The sequence below is a fragment of the Diceros bicornis genome, unplaced genomic scaffold (genome assembly GCF_020826845.1).
Source record: "Diceros bicornis minor isolate mBicDic1 unplaced genomic scaffold, mDicBic1.mat.cur scaffold_184_ctg1_multi, whole genome shotgun sequence".
Taxonomy (NCBI): Eukaryota; Metazoa; Chordata; class Mammalia; order Perissodactyla; family Rhinocerotidae; genus Diceros; species Diceros bicornis.
In genome coordinates this window covers 469,485-496,907 of record NW_026691079.1, presented here as the reverse complement: position 1 = coordinate 496,907, position 27,423 = coordinate 469,485, and the positions used below count along the sequence as shown (strand labels likewise).

At 40.2% G+C, this 27,423-nt stretch overlaps 1 long non-coding RNA gene across 1 annotated transcript; it reads left to right on the top strand.

The window, feature by feature from the left end:
* The first annotated feature begins 212 nt into the window (after positions 1–212).
* Positions 213–27,423, top strand: LOC131402610 (uncharacterized). The gene is made up of 3 exons (XR_009218812.1): positions 213–227; positions 2,197–2,396; positions 27,360–27,423. It is a non-coding gene; the product is annotated as an uncharacterized LOC131402610 (long non-coding RNA).

Genomic DNA, 27,423 nt, shown 5'->3' with positions numbered 1-27,423 from the left:
CGTTCCTTCTCGCTCTAGCTGCCCTCGCCGTTGGTGCTTCCATCATGAATGGATTGTTGGATCCGCTCCGCAGGGGGTCGCGCGTGGGAGCCGCGGGCCGGGGCTTCCCCTCCCCCTCCCCCTCACGGACTCCTGCTTCCCCCGAGACGCCCGGAGCCCGAGGACTCACCCGGCGGCGGAGACCTGACTGGGCTCCCTCCGCCCCCGCGAAGCCTGCACGGCCGCCGGTAAGAAAGGGGGCGGCGGGCGGGTCAGGACGTGGCGGGGAGGCCGGGAGCCGGCCGGGCGGAGGGCGGGGGCGCCGGGCGAAGGCCGGGGCGGCTCTGCGAGGGCGGCGGCGGCGGCGGCCGGGCTGGGCGCGCGGGGGGGCGCGTGAGTGGCGCGCGGGGGGCTCCGCGGAGCGCGTCCTAGCGCCGGCGGGCGGCGGAGCCCGGGCCTCCTCGGCGTGGGCGCGGCGGGGCCGCGAGGGCAGAGCCGCGGAGCGCGAGCGGCGAGCGCTTGGCCGGCGCGTCGCCCGCGCCGCGACCCGGCCTCCCGGCACGTGGGGGGCGGCGGCGAGGGGGAGGGGCGGCGGCCCAGGCGAGCCCGGGAGGGCGCGGAGCGGGGCGGCGGGAAGTGTGAGGCGGGAAGAGAGACTCGGGGACCGGGAGGGAGGCCCTGGGAGGGACGGGGGTGGGAGTGTGCGTCCGGCCGGGAGACTGACTGGAGCGAAGCTGCGATGGACGGAGGAGGGAGGAGGAAGGCTTCCAGCCTCCTTTCGAGCCCCGCTTCGGAAACTCAGCAGGAGCAGAGCAGCTGTTCGAGGACCGGGCACAGGGGAGGAGGGTTGGGGAGGTTTGACTTCATTGTTGAGACGCGGGAAAGGCTGGAGAGAGCTGCGTGCGCCTGGAGCTGCAGAACTCAGGGCTGTGAGCAGGGCCTCAGAAAGAGGACTGACTCGGAGAAGGCAGATGAGGGGGAAAAGGAAGTTAGAATGTCCAGAGAAAGCCGTTTTGAGGAGCGAAAGGAAGGTGGAAAGGAAAGAACGAAGAGGAGTGAACTTTCTCAACGCAGAGAGACTTTCGGGAAAGAGGCGGTTTGTTAGAGTCCCTAGATTTTTAAGACTTGTTGAACAGTAAAGCTCTTTGACGGGTTGGAATTAATCTTTAACATGAGGAATAAATGTTGCGTGGAAGAGTTACTTTTTGGATAACCAGTTCTTGCAAAGAGTCTACTGGACCTTAGTCTCTGGAGAATTAAAATCTCGATCTAGATGTAGAGTTTGCTGTGATTAAGTTGGCAACAGCCTGTTTTCCTCCTCTTTTTTGTGGAATGGAGATCATCGTAGGACTGAATTCTCTTTGCTGAGGTCGGAGGACAGCTCTGCTCTCAGTCGGCTATCTGGGTCCTTTCTGGCTGGGGAAGGATCTGACGTCTCCTTCCCCCGCTTCTTCCTCTCCCTCCCCTGCCAGAGATCTCTTTGTTTATTCGCGGATGGCTTGTAGGTGACTCTCCAGTGTTGTGCTGAAATCTTGAAAGGTGGGAATGCTGTGTCTTGGTCCGTGATTTCTGCCCCAAACCCGTTACTTAAAAAATCATAGTGTATATTCCATTACCTTTTTTTTTTTTTTAATGGAATCTCCGCAAGTCCAACCTGGATAAATATTATTTAAATTTTATCATTCCACTGTCGGCTTACCTGTGAAAGTACACATTTATTTTGACCTGTACAGTTTTTGCGAAGATTGTATGATACCCTTTTATTCTTCTGTTCTTATGTGAGCATTTTCCAAACTTTGCCTCATTCAAGTGTATGAAGTTCTTGGTGATATGAATTAGTGTTTGATTAAAGGTAACCTTTTCCCCCCTTACTTGGTTTGACAAAGTATCTAATAAGACTCCGTTTTCTATTCTTGGAAGGTATATATATGTTATATATTACCATTTTTCTTTAGTTAGCTAGTTATCCATAATGTGTATATATGTATCGCTACACAGCTGCAGTTAGTCTAAAAGTTTTATCACTCAGCAGATATTCTGATTTCTTCTGTCAAAAATAAGCACTGGTGTGCTATAAATTCTAGTAAGTAGTCAGGAATGTAGTTAATGGAAGCCTAGGTATTTCTGATTGGCCTAGGTAGATTTGTATAAGTTCTAAATAGACTTATCTTTTTCTCTACAGGAAGTTTTCTTATTTTCTTAATATGTTTTCTTTAGGTGAATCAAAAAGGGTCCCAGGAAACCTGTGAATGTTGAAGAAAATTCGTCTGTGACTTTTTGGTATTCAAGGAGGAGTCAGTATTTATATTCATCTTTTAAACTGGGAAGATTTATATTTTATTTTAAAACTTCTTGATATTTACAATGAATGGACACAGTGATGAAGAAAGTGTTAGAAACAGTAGTGGAGAATCAAGGTAAGCACTTTATTATCAAGTATTTATTATGAAGAGAATGGAAAACTTGTGTGACTCTTTTTAGTTTTCTTAGTAGATGGCAGTTTTCAGGTTCAAATTCTTCCTCTTAGGTATCCAAACAGTAAAAAGTTTCTAATATAAGGAGCTTTGTTGATAATACAGGTTTTAATTATTTTTTTCCTTTGAGATACACAAAGAAGAATTTAAGTATAGAAGTTTGGATTACTTAAATCTCCTTGGAGGTATATATTGTTTGGGTTAATAACTGAAGCTAGAACAAGTAGGAAAAGAGATTTAAATTGATTTGACTGTTAGTGCACTCTCTAAATAAGGGCAATAAGAATTTCTTTCCTCATCTTTTTCTGGCATTTTATCTTCTACCTGTGCTGTCCAATATAGTAGCCACTAGCCACATGTGGCTGTTTAAATGTAAATTAATTAAAATTACACAATATTCAAAATTCAGTTACTCAGTCACACTAGACACATTTCAAATACTGAATAGTCCCATGTGGCTAGTGGCTACCATGATGGACGGTGCAGATAGAAAACATTACTATCACTACAAAAAGTTCTTTTGGACAGTGCTGATCTGGATATTTGTTAAAGTATTGTTGCAACTCTTTTTTCCTCCTATTTTCTTTAATTTGAGTTTTAATTATATATGAGTGAGTTAAGAGTTCTTACTTGGGCCATGTCTTTTTAAGGAAGATATAGTTTATGGGATTAAGCCATATTAAGCTATTTTAATGTGAAAGAAGCCTCTTCAAATACAAAGACTCTTTAAATTCTTCTGTAGCCCCCAAATTTTGAGTTATCTGCATATTAATAATAAAGTCCATGTAGTTATATATACTCATTGTATGTAGAGATCAGGAATATGGACATTGGAGTGAGACTGCCTGATTACTTATCCCGGTTCTACTTCTGGTTAGCTCTGTGAATTAGGACAAATTATTTAACCTCTGGGTCCAGCCCCATGGCCTAGTGGTTAAGTTTGGTGTGCTCTGCTTCAGTGGCCCGGGTTCAGTTCCTGGGCACCGACCTACATCACTCATTGGTGGCCATGCTGTGGCGGCGACCCACATACAAAATAGAGGAAGACTGGCACAGATGTTAGCTCAGGGTGAATTTTCCTCAAGCCAAAAGAGGAAGATTGGCAACACGTCTTAGCTCAGGGCCAATCTTCCTCAGCAAAAAAAAAAAAAAAGAGAGAGAGAAAAAGAAAAAATTAACTTCTGAGGCTTTGATTTTTGGAGTTTTGAAATGGGGATTACGGTATTATTTATCTTATTTGAAGTTGAGGATTAAGTGAGATGCTACATCTAAAGGTCTTAATATAGTTCCTGATATAATGAGCACTCAATATTTGCTTATTATGATTAGCATTATGTTTTATGTAACATAGGGTACTAGATAACTAAAACATTAATTATAGTGATAGAGAAAAGTGATGGACAAGAAACAGGAAAGTTTTGGCAGTTAGGAAGGTTTCAGAAAAAATGTTGGGGTAGAAAATGAAGCAGTGGTATATGTATTTGACCTGAGACTTGGGATTTTCTGGTCATTCTAGGAATACTTGAGTTTATCAGCTTTCACAGGTGCACTGTTTGGATAACAAGAACATCATAGAGAAGAAGGAGTAGTTACACGGAAAGCAGCATGATTTAGCAGAACAAGTGTTGGTCTGGAGTTACAAAACCTGAGTTGACATCATCTAACTAGTTCTCTGAATGATTTCTCAACTGTAAAGTAATTAAGAGTTGAACTAAATGATTTTGAAGTTTCATCCTATCACTTTTACAATGTGTAATAAAATTTTAGATAACAGAGTTTCTGGTGATTCTAGTCAAACTCTGTTATCTAAAACTTTATGAATCACCAGAGTTGAGAGGTAAATTAGAAGACTTTTGAATCTCAGTTTTGATTCAGATCTCTACAGGTATATTGACTATAGTAAGTGAATAGGAGAGTCACGTTGTCCCGCATTGTCTTATTCATTAGTGAGCAATGAAATGGTTGATAGGTAGAAATACCTAGAGGAGACACAGGAACAAAACTACCTGGAAAATAGGAAGTAAGCCTCTTGAGAGTAAATCCTCTTGTTGAGTATGCGGAGAGATCGCGTGCTGTTGTATTCTGACCGCTTACCTGTTCGAGTAATCTTTTATATATTTTACTGCCATATCTAAAGCAAAGGTGAGTAGTAAGTCAAATTAGATGGTATAGTTGAAAAAAGTTAAACCCTGTGAAAGCAGATTTACTTACAGGAGTCTTTTATAATGCATACTCATTTAAAATAATTGCAAAGCATATTCTGTAATTATTCTGAGTCATCATTTCTACCATACAAGGTATGTGCTTCTGAGAAGTATGATTGTCGAGTTATCTAATTCTTTCAACTGCCTTGGTGTTTGTTTATCAGGAGGAGGAAGACCTGCTTCTATTTTGCTTTCATTTTCTTCCTTACGGCTGTTATGCTATCCTTTTCCTTTGCTCTACTGTCATTGTTACTAACCCTGAGACCCCCTCCCCAAAGCTTTTATAACAAGGCAGTACAGAGAAGGGAGATTGTGCCTAGTTAGTTAAAAGAGTGAGGAGGTGAACTTTATAGACATAGGGATTTTGTTGCAAACAACAAAAGTTTCAGTAACTATGAATGTTAGTATAGAGTGATGAGAGGAGAAATATGCTCTACTTTTAAAATTAACGTACACTGTAAATAGTTTTTAAAGTAAAATTTGATTTTTATTGGCTAGAATTTTTAAATGTATTTTTGCTTTAGCGTTTCTTTTTTTCTTTATGAAAATGAAGTTTATGAAATGAAATAGACTTAAGAAGTCATTTAGCATTTTTGGTTGGTATAATTAGCTTTCTACTAAAAAAATGGTTTTTTGATTCTTTCCATGTAGAAAGCTCTCTATAACCATTGACTGAAGGGAAGAAGAATACATAGGAAAATGTCTCTTGGGCTGTGCTATAACGGACAGTTTTGAAACTTATTTACTAAGAAATCTGGGTCAGGATGCACCTGTACATCAGTTTCAGCTCAGCACAAAGTTTATTATGTAACTGAAGTTAAGCTTTCTGAAGATACTATTGGAAGATTTCAGAGCATCACTTCCTCACTGTGTGGATGTGTTGTTATTTGCAACCAAATTTTTCAAATCCTGGGTAGATATTTTTTTTTTTTAATTATCTTGAATGATGATTTACTCCAGGACTAGATTTATGGGTAAAGACCAGAAATATATTGTCATATTTTGCTCATTTTTGGATGATTGATACATGCTTAATACTCAGAAGAATTTTTCTGCTTGCCTGTAGATTAAATTTTTAATAATATGTTTGTCCATGTAAATTTGAGAATTTATTTGAATCACTTTAATTAGTCTCTATCTATTATGCTCTTGAAAAATTCTTACAGGGTGAGGCAGGTTGTTAGTGATGTGCTGTAATGGTCTCAACCATTTAGAATTAATCTCTAGCTGGCAATGGAGCTTTGTTGACCTGTAACACTTCAATTTCCTTGGCTTATAGAAAATATTTTAATTATCATTTTATGGTTCAAGAATCTTTGGATCTCAGCTTGTAAAGTGTTGTGGGTAGGCAGTGAATAGGGACTATGATCACTGGAAATGTTCTCAATGAAAACCTCCTTTTTAGAAATTCAGAGTTTAAAGGCTTTTTAGAGGCTTTGAGAAGCCCTGGAGCCTCAATGACCTGTGACATTTAAGGAAAACCGATTCAGAGTTAATTTGAACACAGGGCGCAGTTTGCACCATGGATCTGTTAGTGTCCTGTTGAATTCTACTATGGTATACTGTGTTTGGAAACATTGTGTTTATGTATACACATACCAGAAAGATTTCTTGCCATCAAAATCAGTTAGTTTCTTTCACTAAATAAATTTGAACACTTTTTAAAGTCAATACCAGTTAAAATGGTGTTTGCTGAGCTTATTTTGCAGTTATCTCAGAGTTTTAAAAAAAATGTCATTTTTTAAATTTCCAAAGTTTGTGTTAAGAAACATTTTAAGGAGGATGGGAAAGTGTGAAATCACAAAGCCAGAATGGCTAGAAATCATTGAGTTAAGGAAACTGGTTTTTAAAATTTTCTGTGATGTCATTAATTGCAGGAAAGTATGACTCTTTTACATCTCATTTTTTGTTATTCCCTATTTCTCAGTTCAGTATGTGCTTTCTTCATCTTTTCCTGTTTTTTCTCTCAAATATCCTGTATATGCTACTAAATCTAAGATCATCTAAGATCGCTTCTTATCCTTTGAAAACTCAATAAATCGTTAAGCAGAAGCCTTAGTAATAGGATACTCTGTTTCCAAATAGAATTTACCAAATTAAAATTTTCACACAATTTCCTAGGATTGTGGTTAATCTAGGTTACTGTAAAGTATTTAGGCTTTTTTAACTGATAAGGCTAAGAGAATTGTATATGACTTGACTTTGCAAGACATTACTTTTATCTACATAGGTATGAGATAATGTGGGGGCAAACATTAATGTGTAGTTACCCCTTTTTTATACAGTAGCCTCCCCTTATCCACGGGGGATGTGTTACAAGACCCCAAGTGGATGCCTGAAACTGCGGATAATACAGAACCCTGTATATACTATATTCTTTCCTATGCATTCATACCTGTGATAAAGTCTAATTTATAAATTAGGCACAGTAAGAGATTAACAACAACAATAATAAAATAGAACCGTTATAACCATATACTGTAAAAATAGTTCTGTGAATGTGGTCTCTCTCTCTCTCTCAAGATACCTTATTGTACCGTACTCACCCTTCCTCTTGTGAGGACGTGAGATGATACAATGCCTACATGTTGAGATGAAGTGAGGTGAATGATTTAGGCATTGTGATGTAGCGCTAGGTTAATATTGACCTTCTGACAATACATGAGGAGGATCTTTGAGCCATGATGATGTTGATGGTCGGATGTCATAAGCAGATGATGTCCATGGTTGTTAGAACACAAGCACTGTGATACTGCGATAGTCAATCTGATAACTGAGATAGCTACTAAGTGACTAATGGGCAGGTAGCTTATGCAGCGTGGATACGCTGGTCAAAGGGATGATTCACGTCCCAGGTGGGATGGAGCAAGATTTCATCATGCTACTCAGAACAGCACGAAATTTAAAACTTACGAAGTTGGGAATTTTCTATTTAATATTTTCAGACCACAGTTGACTGCAGGTAACTGAAACTGTGGAAGGCAAAACTGCGTATAAGCGGGGAAGACTGTACTGTTGAAATAGTTGCTTATTTAAGATCTTGACGACTGGTGGGTTACATATGATATAGTTGGGTTTAAAAATAAGAGTATTTTTTGTGATGAAGAGATAAAGAATAGATGGAGAAAACTTTTTTGTATTTTTTTAAGGAAAATTTAAAAACATGCAGAAATAGAAAAGTTGCAACCCCAATTTCGGTCCTTGGACCAGCAGCATTGGCGTCACTTGGGAGCTTGTTCAAAATGTAAAACCTTGGCCCCTACCCCAGACCTTCTGAATCAGAATCTTCATTTTAACAAGATTCTCCAGTAATTCGTATTCATATGAAATTCATACGCATATATATGAAGCGGTTCATTCAGCACCTTGCCGCTTTTTTTGTTACTGATGTTGTTATACATCGTTTTTATTTTTTGGGAACTCCCAAAGAACAGTGTCATAGGCCCTGCCATCAAGAGGCTGGGTACATTTCATTGCTCTAGAAACAATAATGCCACCAATAATCATTGAGCTCTTAACTCTGACTGAGCCAGGCATGGTGCACAGTACATGGTGCATTATGTGAATGTATCACAGTTCATCCTCACAAAACTCCTGTGATGTTCACAGTATTATGAGTCCCATTCTCTAGAAGGAGAAACCAGATTTATAACCATTAAAAAAAAAAAAAAAAAAAAGCTATTGGGGCCAGCCTGGTGGTGTAGTGGTTAAGTTCACATGCTGTCCTTCCGTGGCCCAGGGTTCGCAGGTTCGGATCCTGGGCGCAGACGTATGCACCACTTATCAAGCCGTGCTGTGGCAAGTGTCCCACAGAAAATGGAGGAAGATGGGCACAGATGTTAGCCCAGGGCCAGTCTTCCTCAGCAAAAAGAGGAGGATTGGCAGCAGATGTTAGCTCAGGGCTAATCTTTCTCACCAAAAAAAAAATAAATTTCAAACTTCACTTGGATTTCATTGACTTTTCCATTAATGCTCTCTTTCTATTCCAGGATTCAACCCGGGGTACCATGTTATGTTTAATTGTCAGCTCTCTCCAGTGTTCTCTGTTCTGTGAGAGTTTCTTAGCCTTTGTTTGATTTCCTTAACAGTCATCAGAAGTACTGGCTAGGTGTCGGGTAGAATGTCCCCCAGTTTGGATTAGTCTGATATTTTTGTTAGGATCAACTAGGGTTATCAGTTTTTAGCACAAATATCACAGAGATGAAGTGTTCTTCCAGTCACATCGTATGGGGAGCATAATATCCACGTGACATTACTGTTGATGATAACGTCCATCACTTGGCCAAGGTAGTATTTGCCAGGTTTCTCCACTGTAAAGTTACTGTTTGTTTTTCCCTTTCCGTGCTGTATTCTTCGGAAGCAAGTGACTGTGTCTGGCTCACTCTCAAGGGGGTGGAGGGAGTGGGAATTAAGTTCATCTCCTGCTGGGAGGGAGTGTCTGCATATATTATAATGGAATTCTTCTGTAGAGAAGTCATTTCCCCCCCCTTTAGTCACTCATTCATTTATATAAGCATGGACTTATGTATATGTATTTTATATTTTGGTTCTATAATCCAGTAAATTTATTTTGTTGCTCAAATTGTTCTAGCCTTGCCCATTGTGAGCTTTCTTTCGAGTTGGCTTCCGTGTCCTTTTGACACATTCCCATTCTTTTGCCCTCGAGTCACTCATTTCTCCAAAGAGCTCTGGTTCCTTTTATTGGAGAAAAGGGTATTAGAAAGCAGATTTGGGTGCGGGGTATGCTCATTGCTACTCAGGTGTCACTACTTCTAGGCCCTCTCAGCAGACAAAGCAGACAGAGCTAGTGACATATGTGTATATAGTAAACCACGTATGTCGGCATATCTATAGTTCTTTCTGTATCTGTCCATCTGTATACATATTAAGGTAAACTTGAGTTTGTACTGATGTCTCCAGCTATAATCCTGAACTACAGGATTCATCCTAACCTTCCTTTCTTGCTCCTTTATAATTTCTATCTCCAACAGAGAAACCTGGTTCCCACCATCCTCTACCTACCATCCATACTCTTCACCCTCAGCATATGGGTAAAGCAGGTGCAGAATTTCTAGGCTATTCTCACAGAAGAAACAAATTTACCAACTAGAATACAGTGTTTACGTACAGTGTACAGTTCCTATTATATTTAGCCTTACAGTTTCTAGTCAAAACACCCGTTTTCCAAAGTTACTCAAGTTAGCTTCTGCCCCCCAGCCCCCTTCAGTATGGTGATATCGTAAATTTATAATAATGTTAGATTCATTTGTCACAGTTTGCATTCCATCCTGGGATACTCAGTCACATGGGTTGATTTTTTTTAAACTTGCACGTATTACATACACTCTGTGCTACACAGTTTTGTGGGCTTTGACAAATGCATAGAATCATTTATTCTCCGCCACAGTACTGTCAGAATGATTCCGTCATCTAAAAGTTCCCCTGTGTGTCCCAGATTTATGGAATCAAAATTTTCATTTTAACAATATTCCCAGGAGATTTGTATGCATAGTAAATTCATATGCATATATATGAAGCTATTCACCTGGAGTCATTCAGTATCTTGCCATGTTTTAAAATTATAAATTAACTTGGAGAAAGATATTATGACCTAGAGGTGATAATGGAATAGCCAGGTTTAAATACACAGTCAAGGAAGTGAGTATATTCAAATTCATGGGGCATGTAGGTATGCAAGTGAGGTGAAAGAAAATAGAATTGGGCAAATTATTGGACTAAAGTAGTGGGCTGTATGGCAGGTTTTCACAGAGCTCTTTAAGTTTTGTCCTCTTGATAATGATGAGAAATGATGTAGTTTGGAAAGAAGGAAGAACAAATGGTATCCAGAGGCATGATGGAGAGGAAGGTTTTTTACAGAGGTCATAGTCCCCAACAATGATGTGCAAGTTCCCTAATAAAGAGAGTGTGTTGGACATCCTAGCTTTGCAGTTCTTTACCCTGAGGTTTATTCAGTGTTCTGCTGAAGTTTTTGTGTGGTTTAGTCCCAGGTGGAGGAAGGAGAAAAAAGGAAGCATAGCTGAATAAATGCTACCTGTATTGAGGGATACCCCTGGGAGTGTAATACAGTCCGTGTGAATGGACTGGTCAGAACCACAGATTTTAAGGAGGTACTCTAGGAATCTCTTGTACCAGAATCAAGTTCTTATGTATGAATGACTGAGAAAATTGCTTTTCATAATTAAGAGTATATTATCTGTCCCTGTGATATGAGGTGACTGCTTAGTCAAAAGTCAGCTTTAAGTAAATGTTAAACTGCGTTCAAAAGTTTCCTTGGTGTGGATAGATTAAGTGAGATCTAAGTTATCTTTGGGATTAAAATACACAGACGTAAAAAGTTCTGGGTAATTACGCGCTACTGGCTTTTGGGATCTAATGTCTACAGTATCTCTCAGAGCTGAGGCATAAGGCACAAAAATAGTAGGGGGCTCTTTTCTTAATGAAAACCTTCTGTTAGCTATTTCACATCTCTCTTGTTGCTGCTTTCAGAACTACAGTTCTGTGTCCTCAGATAGTTATTTAATTTAGATGATTGAGCAAGTACTGTGTGGTAGATACCATCAAATACTAAAATTTGAGATTCTTCTCTGAAGCTTGTAATCAAGAAAGAGACCTTAGCCTTAAATATTTGTAGCATCAGGTGGATATGGTAAATACAGAGAGATACAGTCTGCACCACTTCAAAGGTAGGAGACAGAGAAGTGATACGTGCTATTGAGACGAATATCTCCCAATAATGATAAGAAATGTGGGAATTGGAGACTTGCTTATTTATCTGGAGTGAGAATGAAAGCCTCTGTGTTCAGGGCACACTTGAGCAGAGACCTAAGTGAACTGAGAGTGAGCCATGTGGCTACATTGGGGGATATCAGTCTAGGCAGTACAGAGACCCTGACAGTGAACTGTGCTGGGGTGAGGGAGCTACAGCAAGACCAGTATGGCTACAGTGGATGGAGCAAATAGGAGAGTGGTGGAAGGTGAGGTCAGTGATGTGATGAATCCTGATTATTTGGGGCCCCTGTAGGAAATGGTACAGACTTTTCATTATGCTCTCCGTGCAGTGATGTGTCACTAGGCCAGAATGATTCATGTTAACAGGACTAGGGTGTAGGGAAACCAAAGAGGGATACTGCATATTCAGTCACTGGAAGAGCAAGGAAGAAAAGGGGAGGGGAGGGAGTGAGTCTGGGGTCATAGTGGGGAAAGGGGAGACAGCTGCACCACAGGGGCTGAGAAGAGCTCAAGGGTAACACCCGGACCCCAGTTCTCCTGCAGGGATATAGTCATGGCATGGAGTCACTCTCCTCCAACCCTCTGATCTCCTAACTGGGCTCCCCACTGACCAACCCAAACAGAAGCCTAAGGCAAATGAGCTCTTTGATATAGTCCATCAACCTCCCCAAGCACAGAGCAGCGTAGACTAGAGGGGAGAGTGCCAGTGTTTGCCATTCCACATTCCTTATATACAGGGTGTTCCTCTGCAGTGTGTTTCTCATGTGTGTCTTAAGGGATGAGGGTCCTCTGAAGGGTTTTCCATTTTGATGATATTCATAGAGTTTTCCCTTAGTGTAAATTGTGACGTGACTCCCTAGGGCTATCACCGAAGGCTTTCCTATAGCCATTGCATTCTTTAGGTTTCTCCCCAGTAGGTCATCTTCTGGCACACAGTAGGGTCAGAGTTTGTGTTGAAGGTTTTACCACATAGAGTGCACTTAGAAGGCTTCTCTCCAGAGTGAGTTAACGTGTGGGTTATTGAATGCTACTCCATATTGATCAGATTAGAAGGATGAGGGTGTGCTGAAGGCTTTTCTTCACTGAAGGCCAGACTCCAAGAGGATTCCCAGTGATCTCTGTCTCCTGGTATTCATATCCTGTGTAGTTCCCTCCCGCTGTGTGGCAGGATCAGTCTGGGTGACCAACACAATACAGATGAAGAGAGAATATGGCCTTCTGAGGCTAGGTCATAAAAGACTTACGGCTTCTGCATGGGCTCTTTTGGATCACTTCCTTTGGAGGGAACCTGCTGCCATATTGTGATGATACTCAGCACCATGGAGAGACCTACATAAGGAGAAACTGAAGGACCCCTGCCAACAACTGGCGCTAATTTGCCAGGGATGTGAGTAAGCTACATTGGAAGTGGACCCTTCAGTCCCAAAGACTTTAGATGACTGCATTTCTGGTTGACATCTTGTTTCTCATGAGAGATGCTGAGCTAGAACTACATAGCTAATCCATTCCTGAACTCTTGACCTACAGAAATTGTGAGATAATAAATGCTTGTTGTTTTGAACCACTAAATTTTAGGGATAATTTATTACACAACAAATAATTTATACATCCAATGTGAGTCCTGAAGATGCCTGAGAGATGGCAGATCAATGAATGCTTTCCCACAGTTACTATCTTCATATCTACCTATTATGAATTCTCTTATGCACAGAAAGGTAAGAGTTAGTGGTGAAAGATTTCCCAAAATGATTGCATTCATAGGGTTTTTCTCCAGTGTGAGTTCTCACATGTTTCTTAACAGATGAGAGATTATTTAAAGCTTTCCCACAGTCACTGCACTCGTAGGCTTTCTCTCCATAATGTATTCTCTTGTGCACAGTAAGAGAAAAACTACTGCTGAAGGATTTCCCACACTCATTAGACTCACAGGGTTTTTCTCCAGTATGAGTTCTCACATGCTGTGTCAGATATGAGCTCTTCCTAAAGGCTCTACAACAGTCATTACATTCATAAGGTTTCTCCCCTGTATGCATTCTATTGTGGACAGTAAGGGAGGAGCTCGTGCTAAAGCCTTTCCACAGTGATTACATTCGTAACGATTCTCCCCAGTATGAACTCTCCTGTGCCTTTTGAGGATACATCTAGTGGGGAAGATGTGAAAACACTGGTTACATTCATAGACCTTTTCTCCAGTGTGAATTCTCACGTGCAGTCTAAGGGATGAGGGATTACTGAAGGCTTTCCCACAGTCACTGCATTCATAGGGTTTCTCCCCATTATGTATTCTCTTATGAACAGTGAGGTAAGAACTGCTGCTGAAGGATTTGCCACATTGATTGCAATCATAGGGTTTTTCTCCAGTATGAATTCTCTTGTGCTGAATAAGATTAGATTTTGTGCTGAAGACTTTAAAACACTGATTACACTTGTTGAGTTTCACTCCAAGATGACTTCTCTCCTATTGATTAAGAAATGAATGCTAACTATAATTTATAATATTTTTAATATTCAATGCTATCATAGGAATTTTTCTTCCAGGAATTCTGCTATGTATAACATCATTATAATTGGTGTTTTTGCCACTTTGAGTGCCTGTATATGATTTCTGCTGGTTTGAGTTCTCAGAAGTTAAAAAAGATGGATGCTTTGCCATAAGTCCTTATCAGATTCACAGAGCATCTTCTGATAAGTTTAAGACAAATTTATGTTTGAAACATTCAATATCTGAGTCACGTTTATGGAAACATTTACTTTTCTGAACACTCAGGGAAGAAAAAATTTTGGAGATAACTTATGCTTCTCTCCAAATTCACAAGAGTTTCAGGGTATCTCTCCAGAGGGACAACTTTTTCTTGGGAAAATGAATCCCTTGGTAACTTTGTGGCTTTTCTAATTTATGGTATTTTCCTACTGTGGAAAATCAGAAATCTTACCATTTTTAAACCTTTAGATTGTTCTTCTCTAAAAACATGCTGCTTAGAAGTTAACCCTTGGACTTTAAGTAAGAGTCTCCAAATCCGAAACAAATTGAAAAGAAATTTAAGTTGATAAAGGAAAGAAAAGGTAAAATGCACTTGTTAGTGAAGGTAGACCCGAAGGGGTTAGAGATTTTCAGGAGGTTTACAATGAAAGGGACACGAGTGTGAAAATTTTAGGTTTGTATTAAAGAAGACTCTAGAAATATTAAGATTGATGCTGATGGAAAGAAGGACTTGTCAGGAATGTAAAGTGAGAAGGAACTAGACAAAGAGCTCATATGAGACTTAAATTTAAGAAGGAAGAGAGAGAGCTTTTTCCCCCCTGAGGCCAAAGTAAAGTATGAGATAATGAACAGAAAGTTAAAGAAAAAGCAAAGGAGGTCCACGAGGAGGCTCATACTAAACGTTTTTGGCCTTCTTGTCGGGAAAAAAGGGCATTTTACAAATGTCTCTGATGGACATTTCCTAATGTAATACTCCAAACTGTCAAGCCACAGGCCAGAGAGGTTCCTGACAAAGACTCATATATACCTGGTGCTCACCTGGACAGGTGCCTGGGAGAATTGCTCTTTCCTCTGTCCTCGCTTTATCTTCTTGCTCCAATTCGGAGAGCAGACTAGATTTATCAACTTGATTCCCTATACATGGAGAAAAGACATATGATGTAGGGGACTCTGCATGGGACAAGAAGCCTCACCATGGAACTGAGGCCCACACTTCTATAGATGAGCAGGTGTGACTTTAGGAGCAGCAGTACAATTATCCTTAAATTCTAACAAATATAGTAAAACTATCTTTCACCAAGAAAAAAAAATGCAAGCATCCTCAGTCAATATCCAGGGTGACGGGGGATAACTGGTCCCAGAAGTTCATGCCCAGTTTCAAATACAGACTTAAAAGCCCCAAAGCTTTTATCCATGGAGAACATGAAGTCAGGCCAAGGAGTAGATCTTCAGTTGATAGGGAAGGCATTAGACCACAAGCTCCAGGATGGTAGGGACCTAATTCCCTAATTCCTAATTCCTAGCACAGACCTCATTCACCACCATATTCCTAATTCCTAGCACAGACCCAGGAACATAAAGGTGCTTAAGAAAGACTTGTGAGAAGTGATGTCAGTGACAGTGATGGAGTAGGTAACTCTCAAAGTCCAATACTCTACAAAACACCAGCAAATAAACTGGTAAAAACTGTCAGAATCAACTTGATTGGAACATTGGAGAGTTATAAAAAGTTTACAGCAACCAGAATAATGTTTAATCAAAACAAAGAAGTGAATTTGGTAAGAGAGCTCTGACACTTTAACTGACCCTGGCCCATCACCTGTTCCCCACCATGGCAGTCACCTTGAAGACAGCAGCCTGTGTTCCTACTACTGGAGGGAGCAGAACGGATTTTCTTCTCAAAGAGCTGTGGTTGCTTGTTTTGACCTGTCTGGTGGCTCCCTGAATGACTGGCTCAAAGGGCTTGCTTTTATTTTGTCTAACTCCAAACTCTCTCAGTGCTGAGGTGGCTATGAAGGGTGGAGGGCTGGGGCATGTGCCAAACACATTTAAATGTATTAGCCACTGCTGCCTGGGGCAAGGGAAAACCATTGAACCAAACAAAAGACTAACCAAAAAGTCTAAGAGGAAAACAGGGAATAAGATGTTTCAGACAAAAAAGGCTTCGAAAAGCTCCCACATATTCCTAGATATACGTAAGACCACGCACATACCCAGGGCTGAGAAGGCACTAAGCCCTCACCTTTGATTGACCTTCCTGCTCTGCACAAGCAGGAAGTGAAGGCTAAGACAGAGTTGGCAATTGCCTGATTGAGTTTTGAAAGCACGCTCCAAAATATACACAGAGACCATCTGCAAAGACTGTGCGTTTTTGGGTTCTAGGTATTTAAGGAAATCTCTGACAAATCACTAGCTGGCCATTAAGCTAACAAAACAGAGACTTCAGTGGCCACACGTGACTAATACAGACATTGCAAAATTAGTTCAGAAATGTCACCAAACAACACCACCTACAACAAGCAACAACAACAAAACTTAGGGATGGGGGGAAATCTGATTTACAGAATTGCCAGACTATAATGCCAAACGTCCAGTTTTCAACAACAAAAAAAATGAGTCATGCAAAGAAGCAAAAGTGCTTGGCCCATTACAGGAAAAGGAAATTAACAGAAATTGTCCCCAAAGAAGGGACTTTCCAGACAAAGACTTCAAATCAACTATTTTAAGTATGCTCAAAGAGATAAAGGAAGCCATGTACAAAGAACTAAAGGAAATGGAACTCTTACCAAATAGAGACCATCAAAAAGAGAGAAATTATTGGGGCTTGCCCGGTGGTGTAGCAGTTAAGTGCGCCTGCTCCATTTCGGTGGCCCAGGGTTCGCAAGTTCGGATGGGCGGGGCCGCTGTCAGCAGAGACAAGTTCCAGGGGCGGGGCTGTGAACGGGTACCAGGTTTGGTGGGCGAATACGTGGGAGGGATAAGGCTAGGGTGTGGTGTGGGGTGGACTGGGACTCAGCGGCTCTAAGGGGAGGACTGTGGCAGGAACTCAGTAAACACAAGAAAGCAAGAAAAGAGAAATGAGAAATGGAATAAAAACAAGTAATAAAAGTAGCAGACTTAAACCTTAACATATTAACAGTTACTTTAAATGTAAATGATCTAGATACACCAATTAAAAGGCAGAGTTTAAAGGCCGGCGGGTGGCACAAGGGATTAAGTGCGGGGCTTCGGATCCCGGGTGCTCACCGGCACACCGCTTGTTAAGCCATGCTGTGGCGGTGTCCCATATAAAGTAGAGGAAGATGGGCATGGATGTTAGCCCAGGTCTAGTCTTCCTCAGCAAAAGAGGAGGATTGGCAGATGTTAGCTCACGGCTGATCTTCCTCACAAAAAAAAAAAAAGGGCAGAGTTTAGTAAAGTAGGTAAAAGACCATGACCCAAACTATATGCTGTCTACAAGAAGCTCAGTTCAAATATATCGACTTGGGTAGGTTGAAAGTAAAAGAATGGAAAGTTATACTGTGCAAATATTAATAAAAAAAGCCAAGTGTCTACACTAATATCGTAAGGTGGATATCAGCCCAAAGAAAATTACTAGTGACAAAGAGGGATGTTGCATAATGATATAAAGTTCAATCTACCAAGAAGATAGTAATTAGAGCATCAATATACATGAGTTAAGAACTGATAACTGAAAGAAATAAATCCAAAATTACAGTTAGGGACTTCCACAGCCCTCTCAACACCTCCCTTAGCAATTAATAGTACTGTTAGACAGAAAGCAAGAATAGAGAAGAACTGAACAATGCCACCGAACAACAGGATCCAATTGACACGTACAGACCACTCAGTTGACATTTATAGGACGCTCCACCCAACATCACCAGAATGCACATTCTAATCAAGCACCCATAGAACTTTCACCAAGATGGGTCATGAAACAAACTTCAACAAATTTAAAATAGTTGAAATCATACGAAGTATGTTCTCTGACCATATCCCAAATCAATTTTGTTTGGAAAATCTCCAAACGATTGGAAATTAACACATTTATAAATAAACCATGCTTCAGAGAGGAACTCTCCAAGGAAATAAAAATAAATAGAACTGAATGAAAATGAAAATACATCAAAATTTGTGAGATGCAGCTAAAGCAATGACAAGATGGAAATTTATAACACTAAATGCTTACGTTAGAAAACAAGAAAGTCCTTAAACCAATAATCAAAGCTCCAATCTCAAGAAATTAGAAAAAGAAGTGCAATGTAAATCCAAAGCAAGCAGAAGTAAGGAAATAATAAAAATAGTAACAAAAATCAATGACTTTGAAAATAAATACAATCGAGAAAATGAAATAAAAGTGATAAAGCATTATGAAAGGAAATAAAATCCTTAAGTAGAGAAATAGTTTATTTGTCAATATCTACTACTGTAGAGAGGTCATTGCCACTCACAGTATTTGGTTCAACATAATAAAGTTACAAGCATAATATAATTTATACAAAATGAAAATATTGGGTCTCAAATTCACATGAATTAGAAATTTTACAAGGAGAAATAAGAACTTTTTAGACAAATGAAGCACGAGAGGGAATATGGAAAAAGTGATATACCAATGCATTCTCTAACGTTTGTTATTGGAGAAAAAAGTCCAACAAAAATGACAAATTGAAGGAGGCATATAGAGGTTCCAGAAACAATTCATTGTGTGTATGAATTTAGTCTGTGATAATGTTAGCATTTTGTATAAGTTGGAAAATGATGTTTTAATAAATAGTTTGAGGAAAATATTAACTACGTTAAAAAATTAACTAACTTTTGATTCTGGAAAAAATTCCAAATATATTTGAAAGCTAAAATGAAAAACTCTGAAGAAGTCAGAAGAAAACAAAAGGAAATATGGATAACCTAGATATTTTACCCAACTATGAATCTTTGTAGTAACTATCAGTTGATGAAACAAAACAGAGAGGGTACAACAGAGGATGGCCTGAAAATTTCTAAGTTACGAAATGAGTTTTTGAGGTTAGAGAGGTGGAAGAAGAAATACAGAATGTGCTTACTGTTTACATAAAAATGGAAGAAATAGCTAGAGTCAACAGTAAAATCTTTGAGGATAGCCATTAATCCAATCCTATTTGTGAGCCTTGATGGCTGAAGAGAGTTGTAAAAATAGAGGAACTCTTAAAAATAGAGGAGAGGGGCCGGCCTGGTGGCGAGTGGTTAATTTTGCGTGCTCCACTTCTGTGGCCTGGGGTCTGCAGCCGCAAGTTCAGATCCCGGGCATGGACCTGCATACCGCTCATTCAGCTATGCTGTGGGGATGTTACACATATAAAAAATAGAGAAACAGGGGCCGGCCCGGTGGCGCAAGCGGTTAGGTGCGCGCGCTCCGCTGCGGCGGCCCGGGGTTCGCTGGTTCGGATCCCGGGCGCGCACCGAAGTACTGCTTGGTAAGCCACGCTGTGGCGGCGTCCCATATAAAGTGGAGGAAGATGGGCACCGATGTTAGCCCAGGGCCGTCTTCCTCAGCAAAAAAAGAGGAGGATTGGCGGATGTTAGCTCAGGGCTGATCTCCTCACAAAAAAAAAAAAAAAAAAAATAGAGAAACATTGGTATAGATGTTAGCTCAAGGCCAGTCTTCCTCAAGCAAAAAAAAAGGAAGATTGGCAACAGATGTTAGCTCAGGGCCAATCTTCCTCACCAAAAAAAGAGAAAATAGAGAGGAGAGGACGCTCTGATAAATAGATAAAGCAATTTCAATTGTTTTATAATATCTGAATGAAAAACCAGAGTGGTTTATTGGTTAAAGACCTAAAAATGGGATAGAGATTTATGAGATAAAACCTCAGAATGCCTCTTGCCCCTGAAACTTATTCTGCTCCTTAAACCTTTCAAAGAGTTCTTATTGGGTCTCATTAGAATAATGTAGCACTTTGGGGACAAAGATGCCTAATAGCCCCTCACTGGAGGCCAAGATGGAGAAGATCTCCACGGCCACCATGACCTTGGCCTTGGTTCTGTGGTACACAGTGAGGAAGGTGACCCAGATACTGCAGAACACCAGCATGCTGACCGTCAGGACCTTGGCCTCATTGAAGGTGTCAGGCGGGTTCCAGGCCCAGAAAGCCACAGTGAAGCTGCCCAGGGCCAAGGAACCCAGGTGTCCCAGGACACAGTAGAAGGCAGTGACCGAGCCATTGTTGCACATGATGATGAGGTGGCCATGTTCAGAGTGTGCGTCTATGTCAATGAAGGGAGGAGATGTTCCCAACCAGATTCCACAGATAATCAGTTGAGTCAGGGAGCAGATGGGAATAACAGAGTTAGAAGCCCCTGATACCAGTAACCACCTCATTGTTCCTCCTGGTTTCATAGCCTTGAGTGCCAGAATCATGGTAATGGTTTTGGCCAAAACAGTAGAAGCAGCCACAGTGAACACAGCTCCACATGTGATTTGTTGGAGGATGGAGGTGGCTGTGTTGGGATAGCCAATGAAGAGTAAGGCGCAGAGGAAGCACAGGAGGAGGGAGGTGAGAAGGAGAGAGCTGAGAGCACAGAGCTGTGAAGCACATGGCAGAGAAGCACAGAGCTGTGCAGATCAGAGCCATTCTAAGTAATCCTCAAAGGCCAGGAAGGTTACAACCTTGGGGAGACAGTCATTTCTCTCACTGTTTGGATACTCGTGAGCTGGTCATCAGGTACAGTGCTCTGCATCTGGGGAAATAGTAAAGACTCATTGTTTCAGTTTCACAAATTCTTCATTTTGGCCATGATTAAGAAAATGGTCAGGGGCCAGCCCAGTGGCATAGTGGTTAAGTTCATGTGCTCCACTTCGGCATCCTGGGGTTCATGGGTTTGGACCCCGGGTGCAGACCTACACACCGCTCATCAAGCCATGCTGTGGCGGCATCCCACATACAAAATAGAAGAAGAGGGGCACAGATGTTAGCTCAGCGACAATCTTCCTCAAGCAAAAAGAGGAAGATTGGTAATAGATGTTAGCTCAGGGCCAATCTTCCTCACCAAAAAAAAAAAAGGTCACTTTTGCTGTCCCTGTGTGTACAGATTGCCTGTGATACAATACTCAGACACACCTGATTAAGTGTCTCCAGTCCTGACTTAGGGAGAATGTTTTCAGCTGCAGTTAAGACCAAACCCAGTCAAAGGATCTTCAGCATATGGTGGGTCTGTGTTGGCTCCTCCTGTGGCTCAGTGATGTCATCAAAGACACAGATCTTCACAACTTTCTTTTTTCTCTACTATTCCCAATGGTTATGACATTTTTTTCTGTGAGGAAGATAGGCCCTGAGCTAACATCTGCCAATCCTCTTCTTCTTCTTCTTCTTTTTTTTTTTTTTTTTTTTGCTGAGGAAGACTGGTCTTGGGCTAATATCCATGCCCATCTTCCTCTACTTTATATGGGACGCTGCCACAGCATGGCTTGACAGGCGGTGCATCAGTGCATGCCCGGGATCCGAACCAGTGAACCCTGGGCCACCGCAGCGGAGTGTGCACACTTAACTGCTTGCGCCACTGGTCCGGCCCCTGGTTACAACATATTTTTTATTATTCTTCTAGAATCATCAATTTATTTTTCTGAAATAAACCTATAAAAAGAAATCCAAGACAAAAAGCCTTAAAGGTTTCTGACTAAAAATTGGGTTTATGCATTTATGTAGAAATGGAGTCATGGAATAAAGTTAGTGAGGTCATTAACAGTGCTGGTAGGCAGACAGTTTAGATACATATGTCCAATCTCCTACCCAGACATATTCTAATGCATACAATTTCTTGTAACAGACATATAGTGAATAAATGCAATTCCCCATAACATGTATGCAAAATAAGTTCTGCAGTAACTATAGTCTCAGGGTTAAATTATAGTCCACAGCTGATTAAATAAACCTCTGTAGTAAAGAAGAGAAGTATCCCAGGAGGTTTTTTCCCCCCTATCTGTCTACTTATTTATTTATTATTTCAGCTTTATTGTGATACAATTAACATACAGCAATGGTAATTTTAAGGTGTACGAGATATTTGACACATGTATATATTGCGAAATGATTACCACAATAGAATTAGTTAATATCTCCATCACCTCACATAATTACATTGTGTGTGTGTGTGTGTGGTGAGAATATTTAAGATTTACCATCTTAGCAACTTTCAAGTATATATAATATAGTCATCATGCTGTACATTAGAACCCCAGACTGTATTCGTTTTATGACCAGATGTTTGTACCCTTTGACCAATATTTCCCCATTTCCCCCACCTCCCAGCTCTTGGCAACTACATCCTACTCTGTTTCTGTGAGTTTGGCTTTTTTAGATTCCACATATAAGTGAGATCATACAGTATTTGTCTTTTTTTGTTTGACTTATTTCACTTAGCATAATTTCCTCAAGGTCCATCCATGCTGTTGCAAATGACAGGATTTCTTTCTTTCTCATGACTGAATAGTATTCCATTGTATATATATACATACCATATCTTCTTTATCCATTCATCCGTTAGGTTGTTTCTACATCTTGGCTATTGTAAATAATGCTGCAATGAACATGGGAGTGTATATATCCAAGATATTCAAGTGTAGATATCCAAGTGTAGATATTCAAGATCCTGATTTCATTTCCTTTAGATATATACCCAGAAGTGGAATTGCTGGATCATGTTATAGTTCTATTTCTAATTTCCCGAGGAACCTCCATACTGTTTTCCAGAGTGGCTGCACCAATTTATATTCTCACCAAAAGTGCACAAGGTTTCCCTTTTCTCCACATGTTCGCCGATGCCTATCTCGAGTTTTTGATAATAGCCATTCTAACAGGTGTGATATGGTATCTCACTGTTGGTTTGATTTGCATTTCCCTGATGATTAGTGATGTTGAGCACCTTTTCATGTGCCTGTTGGCCATCTGTATATCTTCTTTGGAAAAATGTCTATTCAGATCCTCTGCTCATGTTTTAATTGCTTTTTTTTTTTTTTACTATTGAGTTATGAGTGCAAGTGCAGCAAGATGGCTGGATGGGCTACACAGCTGCTTGGGATCTCTGGCCGGGCTTCCTGGGCTGGCAGAACGGGAAGCTATGCTCAGCAGTTGGAGGGGCCTTCCAGTTTGCTTCCCTGCCTGGGCAGGCCTGTAGAACAGGCTCCATGGCCAGTGCAGCTCATTGGCTGAGACCTGAATCAGGTAGAACTGAGCACAGAGCTCCCTGACCAGACGGGGCCACCTACTTAGCTGTGTAGATGGGCAGAGGTGCTGGCTGGGATCTCTACTTGGGTGCTGCTGTAAGGAGGAATGTGGTCTGCCAAGCCCCGAGTGTTGGTTGCTGTCAGCCCCGCTACCTTCTCTCTTTCTATCTGATCCCCAGTGCTCAAGACCTGCAGATTCCCCAGTGATCCCTGTGAGGTGAAAACCAAGTGTGCCTCTCAGGAAGGGTTCTGCAATGCTGGTGGGGGGGGGGGCGGTGCTGGATGTCCACCTTGGACTCTCTTTTTCCCACTAGAGGAACTTAGGCTCAGGGGGTCCTCTCAGTGTGGCACTATGTCAGCCTGGGGGAAGGATGATTTAATCAGAGTGTATCCGCTCCTCTTATCCTTCTAATGAGGTCCTTCTCTGTAGTCCAGAGGGGTGCTGCAGCCTCACTCTCAGGCTCTGGGATTTTCTCAAGGGTGTCTTGTCTGTGGACAGTTGCTAGTTGGTCTTCTTGTGAGGGTAACAGAAGTCATGAATGTCATATGATGCCATCTTGATCTGCACCAGGATTTTAGGTTAAAATCCCATAGACTCAAGGTGGAACTAGAGGGAGAGGTTGAAGGGTACAATCCACAACCCAGCACAGTCCCCAGTCAGATTAGAGTGATGAGTCACAACTCTCTCACCTGTGTGTAAGAAAGGGTTAACTCTCTGTGATTTGATACTATCATCTGGGCTCCTACAATATTTTATAGCACATGACAGCATTCAATAAAGCATGGCGAGATATGCCAAATGCAAAACTACGTAATTGAACCAAGAGAAAAAATGGTAATAGAAACAGCCACAGATGAGATGTTGGAGTTACCTGACAAGGAGTTTTAAATAACTATGATTAATATGTATAAGAAATGGAGAAAAAGATGGAGAAAATGGGGAAGATGGAGAATTCCACCAGGGAATTGGGATCTATAAAAAGGCTCACATGGCATACTAGAACTAGAAAAATACAATATATAAAATTATAAATATATTAGACGGATTTAATATTAGATGAGAGGCCAAAAAATTCAGGAAACAAAAAAAATCCAAAATTGAAGCAGAAAGAAAAACAAATGGAATTTACATAAAAAAGAGAATTAGAGACATGTCATACAATGACAAGATCTGGATCAAAAACATTTAATACTATGAAAAAGAATTAAATCTAATGAGAGATGTGCGAGGCCTTGTCCAAATAAAAGTACAAAATATTACTGAGAAATTAAAGAAAATATAAATAAATGGAGAGATAACCAACTTCATGCATTATTGGAATCACTTATTTAAAGACATCAGTTCTCTTCCATTGATCTATAAATTCCAAATAATCGCAATCACAATCTTGGCAGATGATAGGTGGAAATTGATAATCTGATAATAAAATTTATATGGAAATGCAGAGGATCAAGAATACCCAAAGTGTTTTTATTCCTAGATATTTTATTCTTTTTTATGAGATTATAAGTGGGATTATATGCTTGAGTTCTCTTTCTGTTAGTTCGTTATTAGAGTAGAAATGCAACTGATTTTTGTACATTGATTTCATACCCTGCAACTTTGCTGTAGTTGATTATTTCTAATAGTTTTCTCAAGGATTCTTTAGGGTTTTCTATATATAAAATCATGTCATCTTCTAACAGCCAGAGTTTCACTTCTTCCTTGCCAGTTTGGATTTCTTTTATTTTTTTCTTGCCTAACTGCTCTGGCCAAAACCTCCAGTACTCTGTTGAATAGGAGTGGCGAGAGTGGACACCCTTGTCTTGTTCCTGAATTCAGAGGGATGGCTTTCAGTTTTTCCCCATTGAGTATGATGTTGGCTGTGGGTTTGTCATATATGGACTTTATTATATTGAGGTACTTTCCTTCTATACCCATTTTATTGAGAGGTTTTTTAAATTTATTTATCATAAATGGATATTGGATCTTGTCAGATGCTTTCCCAGCATCTATTGAGATGATCAGGTGGTTTTTATTCCTCATTTCCTTATTGTGGGGTATCACATTGACTGATTTGCGGATGTTGAACCATCCCCGTATCCCTGATATAAATCCCATTTGATCATGGTCATGATCCTTGTTATGTATTGCTGTATTCGGTTTGCCAATATTTTGTTGAGGATTTTTGCATCTATGTTCAGCACCGATATTGGCCTATAGTTTTCCCACTTTGTGTTGTCCTGGTCTGGCTTTGCGATCAGGGTGGTGTTGGCCTCGTAAAATGGGTTAGGAAGTCTTCCATTTTCTTCAGCTTTTTGGAATAGTTTGAGAAGGATAGGTACTAAATCTTCTTTGAATGTCTGGTAGAATTCTCCAGAGAAGCCATCTGGTCCTGGACTTTATTTTTTGGGAGGTTTTTGATTACTCTGTCAATCTCTTTACTTGTGATCGTTCTATTCAGATTTTCTATTTCTTCTTGATTCAGTTTTGGGAGGTCGTATGAGTCTAAGAATTTATTCATTTCTTCTAGATTGTCCAATGTGTTGGCATATAGTTTTTCATAGTATTCTCTTATGATCCTTTGTATTTCTGTGGTATCTGTTGTAATTTCTCCTCTTTCATTTCTGATTTATTTATTTGAGCCTTCTCTCTGTTTTTTTGTTTTTTTGTTTTTTTTAGTGAGTCTGGCTAAGAGTAGTCAGTTTTGTTAATATTCTCAAAGAACCAGATCTTAGTTTTGTTGATCCTTTCTACCATTTGTTTGTTGTTGTTTTTTCAATTTCATTTATTTCTGCTCTAATTTTTATTATTTCCCTCATTCTGTTGACTTTGGGCTTTGTTCTTCTTTTTCTAGTTCTGTTAGGTGTAGTTTAAGATTGCTTATTTGAGATTTTTCATGTTTGTTAAGGTGGGCCTGTATTGCTATGAATTTCCCTCTTAAGACCGCTTTTGTTGCATCCCATATGAGTTGGTGTGGTGTACTTTCATTTTAATTTTTCCTCAGATATTTTTTGATTTCTTCTGTAGCTTCTTCACTGATCCATTGGTTGTTCAGTAGCATGTTCTTTAGTCTCCACGTGTTTGTCACTTCCTAGATTTTTCTCGTAGTTGATTTCTAGTTTCATAGCATAATGGTCAGAAAAGATGCTTTCTGTGATTTCAGTCTTCTTAAATTTATTAATGCTTGTCTTGTTTCCCAACATATGGTCTATCTTTGAGAATGTTCCATGTGCACTTGAGAAGAATGTGTATTCTGCTGATTTTTGATGGAGTGTTCTATATATATCTGTTAAGTCCATCTGGTCTGGTTTTTCATTTAGTTCCATTACCTCCTTGCTGACATTCTGTCTGTTTGATCTATCCATTAATGAAAGAGGGGTGTTAAGCTCCCCCACTATTATTGTGTTGCTGTTAATATCTTCTTTTAGGTCAATTAATAATTGCCTTATCTCCTTTGGTTCTCCTGTGTTAGGTGCATATATACTTATAAGTGTTATTTCCTCTTGGTGGAGTGTCCCCATTATCATTACAGACCGCTCCTCTTTGTCTCTCTTTGTGTTCTTTATCTTGAAGTCTACACTGTCTGACATAAGTATGGCAACATCTGCTTTCTTTTGTTTGCCATTAGCTTGGAGTATCATCTTCCATCCCATTGCTCTAAGCTTGCATTTGTTTTTAGAGCTCAGAAATGTTTCCTGGAGGCAGCATATTGTTGGATCTTGTATTTTAATCCATCCAGGCATTCTGTGTCTTTCGACTGGGGAATTCAATCCATTTACATTTAGAGTGATTATTCATATATGAGGGCTTAATGCTGCCATTTTATCACTTGTTTTCCAGCTGCTTTGTATTTCCGTTGTTTTTCGTCCTGTGCATTTCAGAATACCAATTCAGTTTGGTGTTTGTCTATGATGGTTTTCTCTTTATTTATCATTTGTGTCTCTGTCTGATTTTTGTTCAGTGGTTACCGTGAGGTTTGTGTAAAAGTTCTCGTAGATGAGTTGGTCCATTTTCTGATAGCCTCTTATTCCATAAGTCTAATCAGGTTCCACCCATTCCCTCTTCCCCTTCTAAGTTATTGTTGTTACAACTTATTCCGTTTTGTATTGTGAGTTTGTGGTTAAAATGAAGTGATTATATTTATTTTTGATGTTTTTCTTCCCTTTATCTTTAAAGTTATAATTAATTATTTGCTGATCTGTTCTGATAGAGAGTTGCAATTTTCTGATTTTGTCTGCCTATTTATCTCCTTGCTCAAGGCTTTGTAAACCCTTTCTTTTTTTTTCAGGTATGAGGACCTTCTTGATCATATCTTGCAGGGGATTTTGTGGCAATGGATGCCCTCAGCTTTT